The sequence below is a fragment of the Rhinopithecus roxellana genome, chromosome 17 (genome assembly GCF_007565055.1).
Source record: "Rhinopithecus roxellana isolate Shanxi Qingling chromosome 17, ASM756505v1, whole genome shotgun sequence".
NCBI classification, from domain to species: Eukaryota; Metazoa; Chordata; class Mammalia; order Primates; family Cercopithecidae; genus Rhinopithecus; species Rhinopithecus roxellana.
The window spans coordinates 81300557-81317987 of record NC_044565.1 but is presented as its reverse complement, the minus strand read 5'-3'; positions in this window follow the sequence as shown (position 1 = coordinate 81317987).

Here is a 17431-nt window from a genome sequence, read left to right as displayed (position 1 = left end):
CTGAATGGAGATGACTTGTTTAATAGGATATGGAGGAAATGATGGATGTCACTTCTGAGGCAAGGTCCTACAAGAGATGGAGGCCTTTGCCTTGCTCTCTTGGATCATTTGCTCTAGGGGAAGCTAGCTGCCATGTCATAAGGACACTTAAGTAGCCTAATAGGAAGGTCCTTGAGGCAAGGAACAGAGGCTTCTGCCGACTGAGCACCAACTTGCCAGCCATGGGAATGAGCCATCTTGTAATCGGATCTTCCAGCCCCAGTCAAGCCTATGTGGCTGAGGGTGACCACAGCCTCAATTGACATCTTGGCTGCAACCTCATAAGGGATCCTGCCCAGCTAAGCTGCTCTGCATTCCTAACCCATAGAAACTGAAATAATATATGTCTATTGTTTCAAGCTGCCGAGCTTTGGGTGATTTCTCATGCAGGACAACTAATACACTATGGCATTACTTCTTGGAGGATTGGTTAGCATCTGACAGATGTTATAAGGCTTGTCTTTTGGCAGAGAACACTTAGCTGATTATGTAAATGGGTCCAATGTTAGCAGAGAGCAGAAAAACAGCCCTGGGGGTTGTCTCAGGAGGTGATCTCTCCATCTAGAAAGGAAAGTGATATCATTACCCATTTGTGATAGTATTACCCTTTGATTTTATTTAGAATATATTAAAATATTAAATATTTTTATCCATTTGGAATTTTAGTGCACAGTGCTTGCAAGAAATGAGTTCAAATGACAGATTTTTGCAGCCAGGCTGGGTGGCTCACACCTGTAATCCCAGCACTTTGGGAGGCCGAGGCGGATGGATTGCCTGAGGTCAGGAGTTTGAGACCAGCTTGGTCAACATAGTGAAACCCCGTCTCTACTAAAAATACAAAAAATTAGTCCAGCGTGGTGGTGGGCACCTGTAGTCCCAGCTACTCGGGAGGCTGAGGCAAGAGAATGGCGTGAACCCGGAGGCGGAGCTTGCAGTGAGCTGAGATCGTGCCACTGCACTCCCGCCTGGGCAACAGAGTGAGACTCCGTCTCAAAAAAAAAAAAAAAAAAAAAAGTCTATTTAAGGAAACTCCAAAATCCAGTGGTTCAAACTATGTAGAATTTTACTTCTCTGTCACATAATAGACCAAGATGGGAGTTCCAGATTAGCAGACATCTCTGCTTCACAGACACTCAGGGACCCATGTTGATGGGTGCTCTGACTCTCTTAACACATAGTATACATGGTCATCTAGTCATCACCATTCAAGCCAAAAGTGTTGAGATTATAGGCATGAGCCACCGTGCCTGGACTGCTCCCCTCATTTTATAGATGAAGAAACTGAGGCCAGCGGGGTGAGGCTGATTCATACCTGGAGCTAAGTCCTGGGTCTTTTGACTCTTCACTCCTCAGTGATCTTTCTACTAAGCTACTAAAGGACACGAATATGCAACATGCAAAGGCCTATACCTCTTAATTTCAAGGCAAGTTCTTTTCTAAGGCTTTTATTTGCCTGAGTTGTGAATATAGAAGTTAGTTTAATAATTCCTCCTCTTAGACATCAGCTACTGTATTTTCCTTAAGTGTGAGAATGGTGAAGAACACAAAATAGGACCCACGCCACATGTGAGACATTGAAATATGGTTGGTCCAAAGAATATGTGCTTATATGTAAAAAATACACTAAATTTCCAAGACTATGAATGTAAAATATCTCATTAGTAATTTTTTACGTAAGCATATGCATCCAAAAAAAGAAAATTTTATCAATTATATGTTGAAAAAATTATATTTAGGATACACTAGGTTTAAAGAAGTTTGGAGGCGGGGCATGGTGGCTCAGGTCTATAATCCCAGCACTTTGGGAGGCCGAAGTGGGCGGATCACTTGAGGTCAGGAGCTCAAGACCACCCTGGCCAACATGGTAAAACGCTGTCTCTACTAAAAATACAAAAATTTGCCAGGTGTGGTGGTCTGCTCCTGTAATCCCAGCTACTCAAGAGGCTGAGGCAAGAGAATCACTTGAACCTGGGAGGCAGAGGTTGCAGTGAGCCGAGATCGTGCCATTGCACTCCAGACTGGGTAACAAGGCAAGAGTTGGTCTCGAAAAAAAAAAAAAAAAAAAAAAAAAAAAAAAAAAAGTTTTGAGCCTGTACTTCTAATATATCTATATTAACTTTTTTTTTTTTTTTTGAGACGGAGTCTTGCTCTGTCGCCCAGACTGGAGTGCAGTGGCGCCATCTCGGCTCACTGCAAGCTCCCCCTCCCAAGTTCACGCCATTCTCCTGCCTCAGCCTCCGGAGTAGCTGGGACTACAGGCGCCCGTCACCACACCTGGCTATTCTTTTATATTTTTACTACAGACAGGTTTCACCGTGTTAGCCAGGATGGTCTCAATTTCCTGACCTCATGATCTGCCCGCCTCGGCCTCCCAAAGTGCTGGGTTTACAGGCGCGAGCCATCGCGCCCGGCCTTATATTAACTTTTTAAATTTTTCTTTTTGAAACAGGGTCTTTCTCTGTCGCCAAGACTGGAGTGCAGACATGTCACCATGGCTAACTGCAGCTTCAAACTCCTGGGCTGTCTTTCCACCTTAGCCTTCCAGGTAGCTCATGTGCCACCTTGGCTAATTTTTTTTTTTTTACAGACATGGTCTTGCTATTTTGCCCCAGATGGTCTTGAACTCCTGGGCTCAAGTGATTCTCCCACTTTTGCCTCCCAAAGTGCTGAGATTACAGATGTAAGCCACCGCACCCAGCCTATATTAACTTATAAGTTACACACATGTAACTTATACTAAAATATTATGTTCTTTCGAAAATATTTATTTTGGGCCAGGCACGGTGGCTCATGCCTGTAATCCCAGCACTTTGGGAGACCAAGGCAGGCGGATCACAAGGTCCAGAGGTTGAGACCATACTGGCTAACACGGTGAAACCCCGTATCTACTAAAAATACAAAAAATTAGCCCGCATGGTGGCACGCGCCTGTAGTCCCAGTTACTTGGGAGGCTGAGGCAGGAGAATCTCTTGAACCTGGGAAGCGGAGGTTGCAGTGAGCCGAGATTGCGCCACTGCACTCCAACCTGGGTGACAGAGTGAGACTCCATTTCAAAAAAGAAGGAAGAAAAGAAAATATTTATTTCGGCCAGGCACAGTGGCTCACACCTGTAATCCCAGCACTTTGGGAGGCCAAGGTGGATGCATTGCTTTATGAAAATTTATTGTATTGTCCATGTTTATTCTACTTGCTGTAGTCTAGAAAAAAAACAACTGGTTTTTGAGACTTGCTGGTCTGGAGCAGGTATCCCCAAAAACTTGCTTCCAGAATGGGTATACAAGCAGATGCTATGGAAGGAAAATAGCAGAACTTCTATTCATTTTTTAATCTGGAAGTAAGAAATGAAGCATTCTAATACTTAACATGCAGGCCAATCCTGGCACCTTCACTCAGCCACATCTGAGAAGGGGCTTCCATGACATGATTGGTTTGAGAGTGGGGGCATCCATTAATTCCTTGGCTTTCAGCCATTGGAGTATTCATGGAATACTGTAGTATACGTGAGCCTGCTAAGAGGCTTTAGTGGAATATTTACAATAATTTGTGATGAGGTGGGGAGTGTGGGGAATAAATTTTCCTTTGGGACTACTCAAACTCTTTAGAACACCCTCTCCACATTTCAGTAGTTCTCCAAAATGTAAATACCACTTCTCAATATAGAATGTGAAAAACTACATTTCTCAGCCTCCTTTGAGTTAGGGTGCAGACTTTGGATTTAGGTTCCATGTGTGAGGCTCACCTGTGTGACACTTTGATTTGGATCTGAGTAACATGGTGGTGGAGGCAGGTGTGAGGCATCCGTTTTGCTCTCATGGATAGTGGCAAAAGCTACATGGAGCTTTTGGAGCCAGCAGGTACAAGTGGCAGATGCCTTGGCAAGATAGTTCTGAGTTGGACCTTTAGAAGTTCACCCAGGGATCAGTTTCTTCTGCCTTTCTGATTATTCTTTAAAAAAAAAAGAAAAAAAAAAAAAAAGTTCATAGAGACAAGAGTGGCGGTGATGGCGGGCTCCCTGTGTTGCCCAGGCTGGACTTGAACTCCTGGCCTCAAGTGATCCTCCTGCCTCAGCCTCCCAAAGTGCTTGGATTACAAGTGTGAGCTACCACACCTGGCCCTGATTTTGCTTCTTAATTACCTATGATCTTTCTGCTCAAACTAGATAGATTCTTTTATTTTCAACTGTGAACCCTGGCCAATTTCAGGAAATGACTGCCTTAGTCTCTTCAGGCTACCATAACAAAATACCTTAGACTGGGTAACTTACAAGCAACAGAAATTTATTTCTTACAGTTTTAGAGGCTGAGAAATCTGAGATAAAGTCACCAGCATATTTGCATATTTTCTGTCTGGTAAGGGCTCACTGCGCATAGATGGTACAAGCTCACTCAAGCCTCTTTAAAAAAAAAAAAAAGGATTAATTCCATTCATGAGGGCTCCACCCTAATCATCCAGTCAATTACTAAAGTTCTCACCTATAAATACTATTGCATTGGGAATTAGGTTTCAACATATGAATGAGGATGCGGCACAAATATTTAGGCCATAGCAGTAATGATGAAGACAAAGGTTTTCTGATTATCTTCAGGCAAAATCCTTAAAGGAATCATCAAATTTGGTGAAGAGGCACAAAAAGACAAGTGTTCTAAATATGCTGACCTTTAAGTAATGACAAGAGGCTTTTTAGTAATTATAGTAGCTTTTGGAGTGAAACAAATCAGACCACCTTTTCAACACACAGGTGATATTTTAACAATAGCTACTATAGTAACTTCTTTTAGAAAGAAACATACATTAGAAAATGTGTTTCCAAAAAAATATACTTGGAAAGTTTTCCTTCACTATATGAACTTTTGGAAACCTCAAATAACATAATCATATCTTTAAAAAAGCTCTGAATATCTGCACACACAAAAAACTTGGAAACAGAATTTTCTGTTCACAAATCTTCCAAATGAATTCTATTTTAACTGCACTTGTTAAAGATATAAGAATTGGACAGTTTCCAATTAATTTGTAAGAATAACTGGTTGAGGCCAGGTGCTGTGGCTCATGCCTGTAATCCCAGAACTTTGAGAGGCCAAAGTTGGTGGATCACCTGAAGTCAGGAGTTCAAGGCCAACCTGACCAACATGGTGAAACCTAAAAATATGAAAATTAGCCAGGTGTGGTGGCACGTGCCTGTAATCCCAGCTACTCGGGAGGCTGAGGCAGGAGAATGCTTGAACCTGGGAGGCGGAGGTTGCAGTGAGCCGAGATCGTGCCACTGCACTCCAGCCTGGGCAACAAGAGTGAAACTCCATCTAAAAAATAAACAAACAGGCCAGGCACAGTGGCTCACGCCTGTCATCCCGACACTTTGGGAGGCCGAGACGGTCAGATCAGGAGATCAGGAAACTGAGACCATCCTGGCTAGCACTGTGAAACCCCATCTCTACTAAAAATACAGAAACAAAATTAGCCGGGCGTGGTGGCGGGCGCCCGTGGTCCCAGCTACTCCGGAGGCTGAGGCAGGAGAATGGCGTGAACCTGGGAGGGGGAGCTTGCAGTGAGCCAAGATCGCACCACTGCACTCCAGCCTAAGCGACAGAGCAAGACTCCCTCCCGAAAAACTAATAAAATAAAAAAATAAATAATCATATAGTAATTCAAATCCCTCCTGCAGGGGAATAAGAGAAATGTCAGGGAAAGCTTGAGGGCTACATAACAAATACAAGTGTGGTAAGTTTCTCAACATCATAGTCATTAGGGAAATGCAAATCAAAAGCACAATGAAATGCCTCTTCACACATACATTAGGATGGCTATTATATTAAAAAAAAAAGGAAAATAACAAGTGTTGGCTATGATGTGGAGAGATTGGAATTATCATGTGCTACTGGTGGGAATATAAAGTGGTGCTGTGGAAAACTTTGGTAGCTTCCCAAAAAGTTAAACATAGAATTACCATACGATCTAGCAATTCCACTTTTAGGTACATATCCAAAGATATTGAAAGCAGAAATTCAAACAGATGCTTATATATTAATGTTCATATTAGCATTATTCACAATATCCAAAAAGTGGAAAGTACCCAAATGTCCATCAACAGATGAATGAATAAACAAAACATGATATATGCATATTAGGAATATTATACAGCTTTAAAAAGGAGGGAAATCCTGACACATACTACAACAGGGATAAACTTTGAAGACATTATGCTAAGTGAAAGATGTCAGACACAAAAGGACAACTATTATATTATTCCAGTTACGTGAGGTACCTAGAATAGTCAAATTCTTAGAGAAAGAAAGTATAAGAGTGGTTAACAGGGGTTGGGGGAAGAGAGGTAGGAAGTTTTTGTTGAATGCATACAGAGTATCAATCTGGGATGATGAAAAACTTCTGGAAATGGATAATGGTGATGGTTGCACAACACTGTGAATTTATTTAATGCCACTGAATTGCACACTTAAGATGGTTAAATGGTAAATTTCATGTATATTTTACCACGATTTTTTTAAAAGCAGAAAAAGGAACAAACGGTGAATATAATCAACCACATGGATGAAAGATGTGCTATCTCAGATAAATGATGGTGAGTGAAAGAATCCAGACACAAAAAGAGTCATAATTCCATTTATAAGTTTGAAATAGGTATATTTATTGTTAAATAAAACTTATAGGAGACCATTGATTTAGACTGAGCTCCTGCACTAGGCCCCAATAGAGCAAATCAAACTGCTGTCATTCGTGCTAAAGTCACCAAATTAAATTGTTTATCTGATCTTCCAAGAAATCAGGAGAGAGAGAGAGATAATAGCCAAATTCCTAAACAGGCTAGTTTTAGCCTAGTATGTAAGAAAGTCTCCCCAGTTTTAACCCTATAAGGAAAGAAACTTTAAGGTGATCAATCTGCTTTTTGTTCCCTATTTCTGCTTTCTTCAGCCCTTTTCTGCCCATAAAGCCAACTTCCTCTGCTCAGCTCATTGGAACCTTTTCTGAATTTTTAGAGAAGATACTGCTTTGGTTCACAAATCACAAATAGAAACCAATTAGATCATTTAAATTTGTTGTAATTTTGTCTTTTGACACTAACTTACAGTGATAGACATCAGAAGAGCGGTTGCTTGTATCTAGGCTGGGGCAAGTAAGGTTGATTGGAAAGGGGCACAAGGAGAGTGCCCCTTGAGAGTGATGAAAATGTTCCATATCTTGATTGGGGTGGTGGTTACCATTGGTGTGTACACAATTGTCCAAACTCATGGAATTGTACACCTAGTATCTGTGCACTCTATATAAAGGACATGCCAATTAAAAGCAAACAAACAAAACAATATGATGCAAAAAATAAAACCAAAGTAAAAATTTATTTTAGTTAGGAGTAAGAGATACTGTAAAATAAAATGATAGAATGCAATTCTGCTTCAAGACTTTAGGTTTTTCTGAGTAGCCAGAGCTCATTTCTTCACTGCTCAGTTGAATCAACATGAAAAATTCACAACTCTCAAGAAGAACTTAAAGTATTTTGTTATTATTTCTTGGGGCTTTTTTGTTTTGTTTTAACATTTTTTTTTTTTTTTTTTTTTTTTTTTTTTTTTTTTTTTTTTTTTTTTTTTGAGACAGTCTCGCTCTGTCACCAAGGCTGGAATGCAGTGGTGCAATCTCAGCTCACTGCAAGCTCTGCCTCCTGGTTTCAGGTGATTCTCCTGCCTCAGCCTCCTGAATAACTGGGATTACAGGTGTGTGCCACCACTCCTGGCTCATTTTTGTATTTTTAGTAGAGATGGGGTTTCACCATGTTGGCCAGGCTGGTACTGAACTCCTGATCTCAAGTGATCCGCCTGCCTTGGCCTCCCAAAGTGCTGGTATTACAGGCGTGAGCCACTGAACCCAGCCTTGTTTTAGCTGTTTATATAAGTTACCATTAATCAGGAAAAGGACTTTAATCTCCTCAACTCCAAAGTATTGCTTTCTGAAGCATCTCCTTTATGGTCTATGTATTCTTAAGAATTTCCTGATTTTAGAAAAATACTCCCCCTACATACTCTATGGTAGTCTACTCAGTGAGATATTAATTTCAGTAAACACAAATTTGGTGACAAAAACATTCTGCTTGGTTTTCTGCTGAAAGAGACACAAGCAATTCATTAAATCATCAATGCAAACTGAAATGTAAATCCCCAACCAAACCTTCTCGGAACCACACCCAACTTTCTGGGTAGTAGGGCAGAGCCCGGAGAAATAGGTCAGCTAGGCCTCCAGGGAGCTAGAAAGATAGATGAAAGAGGGAGGATCCCATTCATTTTCAGTGCCATCCACTGTTTTAGAAGCATTACTGTAATTATGTCATTTAAAGAATACAAATAAGAGTATGGAAAAGGGATTCGAACAGAGGTCAAAAAATTCCTTGCCTGTCTTTACCCATCAAGTACAAAAACATTTCTTGGCAGAAGCTGACAATGACAGATTCCAGGAAGGCCTGGGTAGAGGTGGCTGCCAAGAACAGTCACCTCCTAGGAAGTCTAACACCTCCCCCCACCCCAAACAGGTGGCCGGGTCTTTGTAAGACTTGGCTAAACAGCCAATATGAGAAAATGTGTGTTTAATTTTGGAGAAAGGGCCTGCTGTTTTATATGATTATTTTTAATTAGCTATTTTCTGAGGTTTGATTAAATTTGGAAATAATTGCATCTTGGGAACTATTCCAGAACCTCAGATTGTAAACCTAGGGCTGCCTCAGGAATTTGGGGATGGGTTGTCACCCTCTGACCAATTGCCAGTCCTGAAAACAAGCATCCTTTGTCTATAGAAGAGGTTGTGGCCATGCAAATTTTTCTAGTTCTTCTCTGCCTGGAAAGAGAATCCCATCTGGCTGACTTCTCTTTTTTCTCTATTTTCTTGTATGAAATATGCAAAACACAAATGCATGAGCCACCAGAGCAGCAGGCTATGTCTCCTGAATATTGCAGATAAAATGGAAACATGACAAGAAGTTAAAATTTGCCCTTGGAGAAAGCATGCAAAATACACTTTATTTGCATAATGACATTATAACATTTTTAATAAATCCGGAATGGGAAGTCAAGTAAATTATAGGGGGAAAAAGAAAATTGCCAGTTGGAAAAAATTCAGTCATAAATAAACTGTAAAGAGAAATCATTTAAGGATCTAGAATATTTAAAACTGGGATGTGAACTCACTGTTTTATAAATAGAAAAACCTGTTTCAGTTTTTGTTTGAGACAGAGTCTTGCTCTGTCGCCCAGGCTGGAATGCAGTGGTGCGGTCTCGGCTCACTGCAGCCTCCGCCTCCCAGGTTCAAGCCATTCTCCTGCCTCAGCCTCCCAGGGAGCTGGGACTACAGGCATGCGCCACCATGCCTGGCTACTTTTTTTTTGTATTTTTAGTAGAGACGAGGTTTCACTATATTGGCCAGGCTGGTCTCGAACTCCTGACCTCAAGTGATCTGCCCGCCTCAACCTCCCAAAGTGCTGGGATTATAGGGGTGAGCCCCATTGCCTGGCCAAAAAACCTGTTTCTTTATAGTGTTAAGATTATGTATCTGACCCATTTCCGTTTATCACTTTGCAATTTACAAAGCACTTTTACACTCATTATACTGTCTGATACTCATGACAATCTATGCGTTAGGTAGAGCAGCTATTATTAGACCTGGTTTATACATGAAGAAACTGAAGTTCAGAACAGTGTTGTTCAAGGTCATACATGAGCTTTAATTGGAACCCACACGCAGGTCTTGACATTCAAAACTCCTGGACTCTTTACACAATATCCCACTGCTTCTATTCTCTTCCTGGAAATATTATGAAACTAAATAAGTTAACCATAGGGCAAACTCCTTAGTTAATTATATTTACAAGCACGAATTTAGAAAGGCTTTACAGTGTGGTGGTAAAGACCACGGAATGTGAAACCACTGCTTAGCTGTGTGACCTGGTGTAAACTACTAAGCATTCTATGCCTCAGTTTACTCTTCTGTAAGATAGGAATAATAAAAGCCCTTATCTAATCCAGGTTTCAAAAGCAACACATGAGTTAATACATGTTAAGCACTTGCTACAGTTCCCAGTTCCCAGTAATCACTTAATAAGTGCAAGGTATTATTGCTTTTGCAAATTAATTTTTGTGTTTAGGTTACTCTGAAAAGAGTAATTGAGATATTTTTTTAAGTAGCTTTGTATGTGTTGTATTACATAGATCCTAAAACTATACAAAATAAAAACTGAAACCAGATATTTCACTATCTCTAGTTTGCTCTTGCCAGCTATAAATATATTTCTCTGTTATCTGATTTGGGATCAGACCTCGGAGTCAAATTAATTTGCCTGAAGTCATAACGAAATACTGTAACTTACATCAACCTTGCATCATCCTACTCTAAGCATCACAGGGACTTCAATGTAATTTGGAACAGCCTTTTGCCCTTTCCAAAAAAATGGTCAAACACTTCGCTTGCTGAAGTACATTTATTATATAGAACATTATTTCGATATCAGGTCCCCTCAGGGAAATATTAAGTAGCAGACTTGGTAAAAACTGCCCTCAAGATTCAGTGTAACAACAGGCAAATACACAGTCAAGTCATTGAGTCTTTTTGCATCATAATGCAAGGATGCTCTCAAAAATTCTGGGCCAGGTGGAAAGAACACAGGAATAGCCTGAAGGGGATTCTATCAGATAAATGAAGAACTAGTTGGACATGAAAAAGAATGGTGGCATTCAAGAATTAGCAACTGAGTTTCCAAAGTCTATGAATCCATAGTGATGGGGGTGGTGACAGGGGAGAGGAGGGATAAAGAGAAAGGAAGGCTTTTCTATGTGGAAGAATGACAGCTAATAAACGTTCAATGAACGCTGGAAATTCACCATTTTGCAACCCCAGTGTTATAATTAATTAAAGCAAGAATTATCTAAACCAGTGGTTCTCAAATATCAGTGTGCATCAGAATCACCTACAGGCTTGTTAAAACACAGATTACTGGATGCCACCCCCAGAGTTTTTAATTCAGCAGGTCTGAGGTGGGCCCCAAGAATTTGCTTTTCTATCAAGCTCCCAGTTTATGCCAGTTCCAGAACAACACTTGGAGAACCACTTATCTAAACAATCAGGTGATGGGTTGTTGAAGAACAGGATATTCACACAAACAAACATTCTTCTTTTAATGTAATACTGTTTAACTTCATAAACATTCCAGCATTCTAAACTAAACTAAACTAAAATAACAGAAAGTGCAAATCGAGTTTACGTACAGAAGGTTCTTGAACTTTCATTGATGGCAGTGACTCTTCACTTTGCTGACAATGAAGAGTTCTACAGTTTGTTTAGCAAACACTTTGAAAACTATCACACTTAGGCTGGGCACAGTGGCTCACGCCTGTAGTCCTAGCACTTTGGGAGGCCAAGGCAGGTGGATCACGAGGTTAGGAGTTCAAGACCAGACCAGCCCGGCCAAGATGGTGAAACCTCATCTCTACTAAAAACACAAAAATTACCTAGGCATGATGGCAGGCACCTGTAATCCCAGCTACTTGGGAGGCTGAGGCAGAGAATTGCTTAAACCTGGGAGATGGAGATTGCAGTGAGCCGAGATTGCGCGACTGCACTCCAGCCTGGGCGACAGAGCAAGATTCCATCTTAAAAAAAAAAAAAAGGCTGGGTGCGGTGGCTCACACCTGTAATTCCAGCACTTTGGGAGGCTGAGGTCAGGAGTTCAAGACCAGCCTGACCAACATGGAGAAATCCATCTCTACTAAAAATACAAAATTAGCCAGGTGTGGTGGTGCATGCCTGCAATCCCAGCTATTCAGGAGGCTGAGGCAGGAGAATTGCTTGAACCCGGGAGGCGGAGGTTGTGGTGAGCAGAAATTGCACCTTTGCACTCTAGCCTGGGCAACAAGAGCGAAACTCTGTCTCAAAAAAAAAAAAAAAAAAAAAAAAATTCCAAACACTTCTCATGCCAACTGATACCCCTACGTTGGACACAACTAAGAATGGCAGCAGAATGCTGTGTCACTATGTACAGAAACAAGACAATCTGAAGCTAAATCTGCTGCAAAGTCAACAGGTCCAGCCTCACAGTGCATGCCCTGAACTGTAGCTGCTCAAACGGCATCTTCCCCAACAGCCTCAATGCCAAGCAAGGAGCATCAAAAGTGTGTCTCAATTTGTTTTGTCCTTTTTACAAACCATGATATATACAGTATCAACTGGCCACTGAGTATAAATTTTGACTCTCGAAAAACTTACTAATAGCCTACTGACTAGGAGCCTTACTAATAATATAAACAGTCTATTAACACGTATTTTGTATCTCATATGTCCTTTTTTTTTTGAGATGAAGTTTCACTCTGTTGCCCAGGCTGGAATGCAGTGGTGCGATCTCGGCTCACCACAACCTCCGCCTCCCAGGTTCAAATGATTCTCCTGCCTCAGCTTCCCAAGTGGCTGGGACTACAGGTGCGTGCCACCACACCCAGCTAATTTTTGTATTTTTGGTAGAGACAGGGTTACACCATGTTGGCCAGGCTGGTCTCGAACTCCTGACCTCAGGTGACCCGCCTGCCTTGGCTTCCCAAAGGGCTGAGATTACAGGTATGAGCCATCTTGCCCACCCCTTATAGGTCTTATATACTGTGTATAAGTATATACTTATATTCTTACAATAAAGTAAACTAGAGGAAAGAAAATTGTGTGTGTGTATGTGTGTGTTTTTGAGATGGAGTCTCACTCTGTTGCCCAGGCTGGAGGGCAGTGGCACAATCTCGGCTCACTGCAAGCTCCGCCTCCCGGGTTCACACCATTCTCCTGCCTCAGCCTCCCGAGTACCTGGGACTACAGGCGCCCACCACCATGCCCGGCTAATTTTTTGTACTTTTAGTAGAGACGGGGTTTCACCGTGTTAGCCAGGATGGTCTCGATCTCCTGACCTCGTGATCCACCCGCCTCGGCCTCCCAAAGTGCTAGGATTACAGGCGTGAGCCACCGTGCCCGGCCAGGAAAGAAAATGTTATTGAGAAAATCATAAGGGGCTGGGGGCGGTGGCTCATGCCTGTAATCCTAGCACTTTGAGAGACTGAGGCAGGCGGATCACTTGAGGCCAGGAGTTCAAGACCAGCCTGGTAAACATGGGGAAACCCCATCTCTACTGAAAATACAAAAAATTAGCTGGGCGTGGTGGCACGTGCCTGTAATTCCAGCTACTCAGGAGGCTGAGGCACAAGAATCACTTGAACCTGGTAGGCGGAGGTTGCAGTGAGCTGAGATCATGCCTTTGCACTCCAGCCTGGGCAACAGAGCAAGACTCCATCTCAAAAAAAAAAAAAGAAAAGAAAAAAAAGGGGGTGGAGGTCTTGAACTAAATGTTTTCCATAATGGCAGACGGTTACAAAGCCTGAAGAAATTAGGCTGGAAGACATTACTGCATGCTGTAGCTACGAAATCAAAAAATAGCAATAGAGAGACACTATCTCCAGTGAAAATTATTTTTATAACATTGCATCAGAGATTTCTTTTTCTAAGAAAGACGCTTGTCTTAGCAATATAGATTTTAAAATAATGTGAAAGATAAATGTTTTAAGATAAGTTTAAAAAAATCAATGTTGCCGCAGCCACTCTGCTTTATATGGGGAACTAGGAATCACTTTACTCTGCAAAAATAAACTAAATAAATTAACTCAGTTCTTTTGAACTGAGTGTTACTTTCTCGCTGGATGTAAAACCACAAACCACTTTTGTAAAATTCTTTGTGTGATAATGAGGTAGATTAAGGGAGATCTTTTCAGAAAATATATGTTTCTTTGCTCGGTACTATCAGTAAAAAGCAGCTAGTTGACAATGCAGTTCGGATAGGTCCCAGGTTACTCTCCTTAAGGAATCCCTATTCCAGTCTTGAGGCTGTTCTGAGGAACAAATGGACTTACAGCTGCAGTAGGCATAATTTCAACGGTGCCTCAAAGACCACCTCTCCGGCTCCTGCCTTTTTTACATGAATCTCATTAAAGATTTTGATGGGCATCCACGGGGAAAAGTTGGTTCCCCAAAGAAAAGCTCCCACTGGAAGAAGGGGAAGGTACAGGCAAAAATACAGATTGCATGTCCGCGTTTGGTTCAGTGAAATTAGAATCTCTGAGGAAATGGGAGTTCAGAATTAGACAAGTGAGGGGCTCAGGCAGCATTTGGGCAAGGAATAGGGAGACAAGTCATAGAGGTAGCCAATGGGCAGTATGGGTGGAGGGAAGCTCCGGGTAGTCTGAAGGCTCAGCCTGCCTGTCAGGTGGGGAAGGAGAAGGTGCCAGAGAAACAGGGCCTGCTTTCACTTTTGCTATGTTGCAAGTGCATTATAAATATCACTTTCAGCCAAGCTGATAAGGCTGAAATTATGCAGTTCTGGGCTTAACGTTTTTATGTCTTTTTATCCCATGCCTCAATCAGCATTGCCTTCCCCCCCACTTCCTCCCACTCTTCTACCCCAGTAAGATACCCTTTTGTCACTTGCTGTCATAGCAGTGGGTTGTAGAGCCAGGAAAGTAGGGCAAAGTGAAAGCTTTGAAGGGCTGAGGCCTATTTTACTTGGTCTGCAGTATCCAGTTCCTTACTTCTCATCTCCAAGGGCCATACGAATTATCCCAGTGGTCCCAAACTCTAGTTGGGATCTGCCTTTAGATGGAAAGCCAAAGTCAGATGTGCCAGTTGAGAACCAAGAGGAGAAAGTGTGTCCGGCCTTTTTGGCTCATCTGCATTCCATGATAATGATACACAAAGAAACACATAATTAAAGACATTCCAAGGTGCACATAAGCATGCACGCTTATTTACCTGGTTTTGAGAAGATGTTTTAATTTTTTTTTTTGAGACGGAGTCTCACTCTGTCGCCCAGGCTGGAGTGCAGTGGTGCGATCTCGGCTCACTGCAAGCTCCGCCTACCGGGTTCACGCCATTCTCCTGCCTCAGCCTTCTGAGTAGCTGGGACTGCAGGAACCCGCCACCACGCCAGGCTAATTTTTTTTTTTTTTTTTTTTTTTTTTTTTTTGTATTTCTAGTAGAGACGGGGTTTCACCGTGTTAACCAGGATGGTCTCGATCTCCTGACCTCTTTTTTTTTTTTTTTTTTGAGACGGAGTCTCGCTCTGTCGCCCAGGCTGGAGTGCAGTGGCCGGATCTCAGCTCACTGCAAGCTCCGCCTCCCGGGTTTACGCCATTCTCCCGCCTCAGCCTCCGGAGTAGCTGGGACTACAGGCGCCCGCCACCTCGCCCGGCTAGTTTTTTGTATTTTTAGTAGAGACGAGGTTTCACCATGTTCGCCAGGATGGTCTCGATCTCCTGACCTCGTGATCCGCCCGTCTCGGCCTCCCAAAGTGCTGGGATTACAGGCTTGAGCCACCGCGCCCGGCCGCGATCTCCTGACCTCTTGATCCACCCGCCTCGGCCTCCCAAAGTGCTGGGATTATAGGCGTGAGCCACCGCCCCCGGCCATATTTTAATATTTCATAGTTTTAAAAGTTTACAAAATTGTACAAAATAGCCTTTTCTTTTTCCTCTGATGGTGTTAACTTAGCATGGGCCACATTTTTCAATTTAATTAATTTATTAATTTATTTATTTTTTGAGATGGAGTCTCGCTTTGTTCCCGGCTGGAGTGCTGTGGCGGGATCTCAGCTCACTGCAACCTCCGCCTGCCGTGTTCAAGCTATTCTCCTACCTCAGCCTCCCGAGTAGCTGGGACTACAGGCACGTGCCACCACACCCAGCTGATTTTTGTATTTTTAGTAGAGATGGGGTTTCACCATGTTGGCCAGGCTGGTCTGGAACTGCTGACCTCGTGATCCTCGCGCCTCGGCCTCCCAAAGTGCTGGGATTACAGGCGTGAGCCACCGTGCCTGGCCTAGGTCTCATTTTTTTAGGGTGCCCAAACATACAGTGGAACATGCAATGCATATATTACAAACACAGAAATGTGTTTTTGGTTTCATGAACGTAGGTCAAGGATCCATTTTTCTAGCACTGAGTTTTAAGGGTAAGAGTTGAATAGTGACTAATGATCATACTTACCTCCTAAAAACAAAATGCAGATGAACAAGAAAGGGATTGAGCAAGGGGACCTCTTCAAGTCACAGCCTACCATCAGCCCCAGCTGGACCTGACAATAGCCTCACACACTGATGTCCCTCGAAAGATTAAAAACCAAAGATATTGGGACTTGCCTCTTGTGAACATTCTCGTTTTTCGAAAAGATAAATCTGAAACAGCAACGTACGTATAGTCCTTGACATGAGGAGCTACTGGGATGGAGTAAAGCAAGAGCTGAGCTTGGAGTTTATTGACAGCTTTGTACTGGGTGATGTAGGTAGGACAGAGGGCTTACAATCACTGGGCCTCAGTTTTCTCCTCAGAAAATTGGGGATCTTTCACAAAATAAAATGTAAGTAAGGTACCTGGGATGTGCGATGCTCCAAACTGCTAATATCCTTTCCCCACAGCCAAAGCAATTATTCGAAAAAGGCAGCATGGGGTAATTACAGCATGGCCTATGTATGAAGAATGAAACAGAGGGCTGGCCTGGCATGGTGTCTCATGCCTGTAATCCCAGCACTTTGGGAGGCCGAGGAGGGCAGATCACGTGAGGTCAGGAGTTTGAGACCAGCTGGGCAACATAGTGAAACCTGTCTCTACTAAAAATCCAAAAATTAGCAGGGCGTGGTGGCACATGCCTATAATCTCAGCTACTGGGGAGGCTGAGGCAGGAAAATAACTTGAATCCAGGAGGCGGAGGTTGCAGTGAGCCAAGATTGCCCCACTGCACTCCAGCCTGGGTGACAGAGTGAGACTGTTTCAAACAAACAAACAAACAAACAAACAAACAAACAAAACCAAGAATGAAGCAGAAGGTAATGGCAACATGAGGGAGCTCCAGGTTGATGATTTTGATTTACTCAATAAAGTAAAAGTCAAGGTCAGGAAAAAAGGCACTTGGAAATGGATGGGAAATAAGGTACAAGAAAAGAGAAAACGCCAAAGATTGATGTATAGAGTAGATTTCTGGGTGATATTGAGCACCCCTTTGAGGCTTGAGATTAGGAAGTTAAGGTGACCCCAAGTGGTGCAATTGCATGATTCTCTAGCAATGCTTGGGTACACAGGTGCACACACAGAACTAGTGGATGTTTGACGTTATTTGAGACTGGACTTTTTGCAAGGCAAGTGTGGCACATGGAGAGAGGCAAGGAACTGGAAAGTATGTTCAAACACATAATAATAATAATTATTATTATTATTATTATGAAATTTAAGCTAAAGAGAAGACAGCAAGAGATTGCTCTGAAAACAGGAGAGTTATTGATATTCATTTCACCTCTGATGTGAATTATGTTACCCCCTTAGAAGGCAGAAGCAGT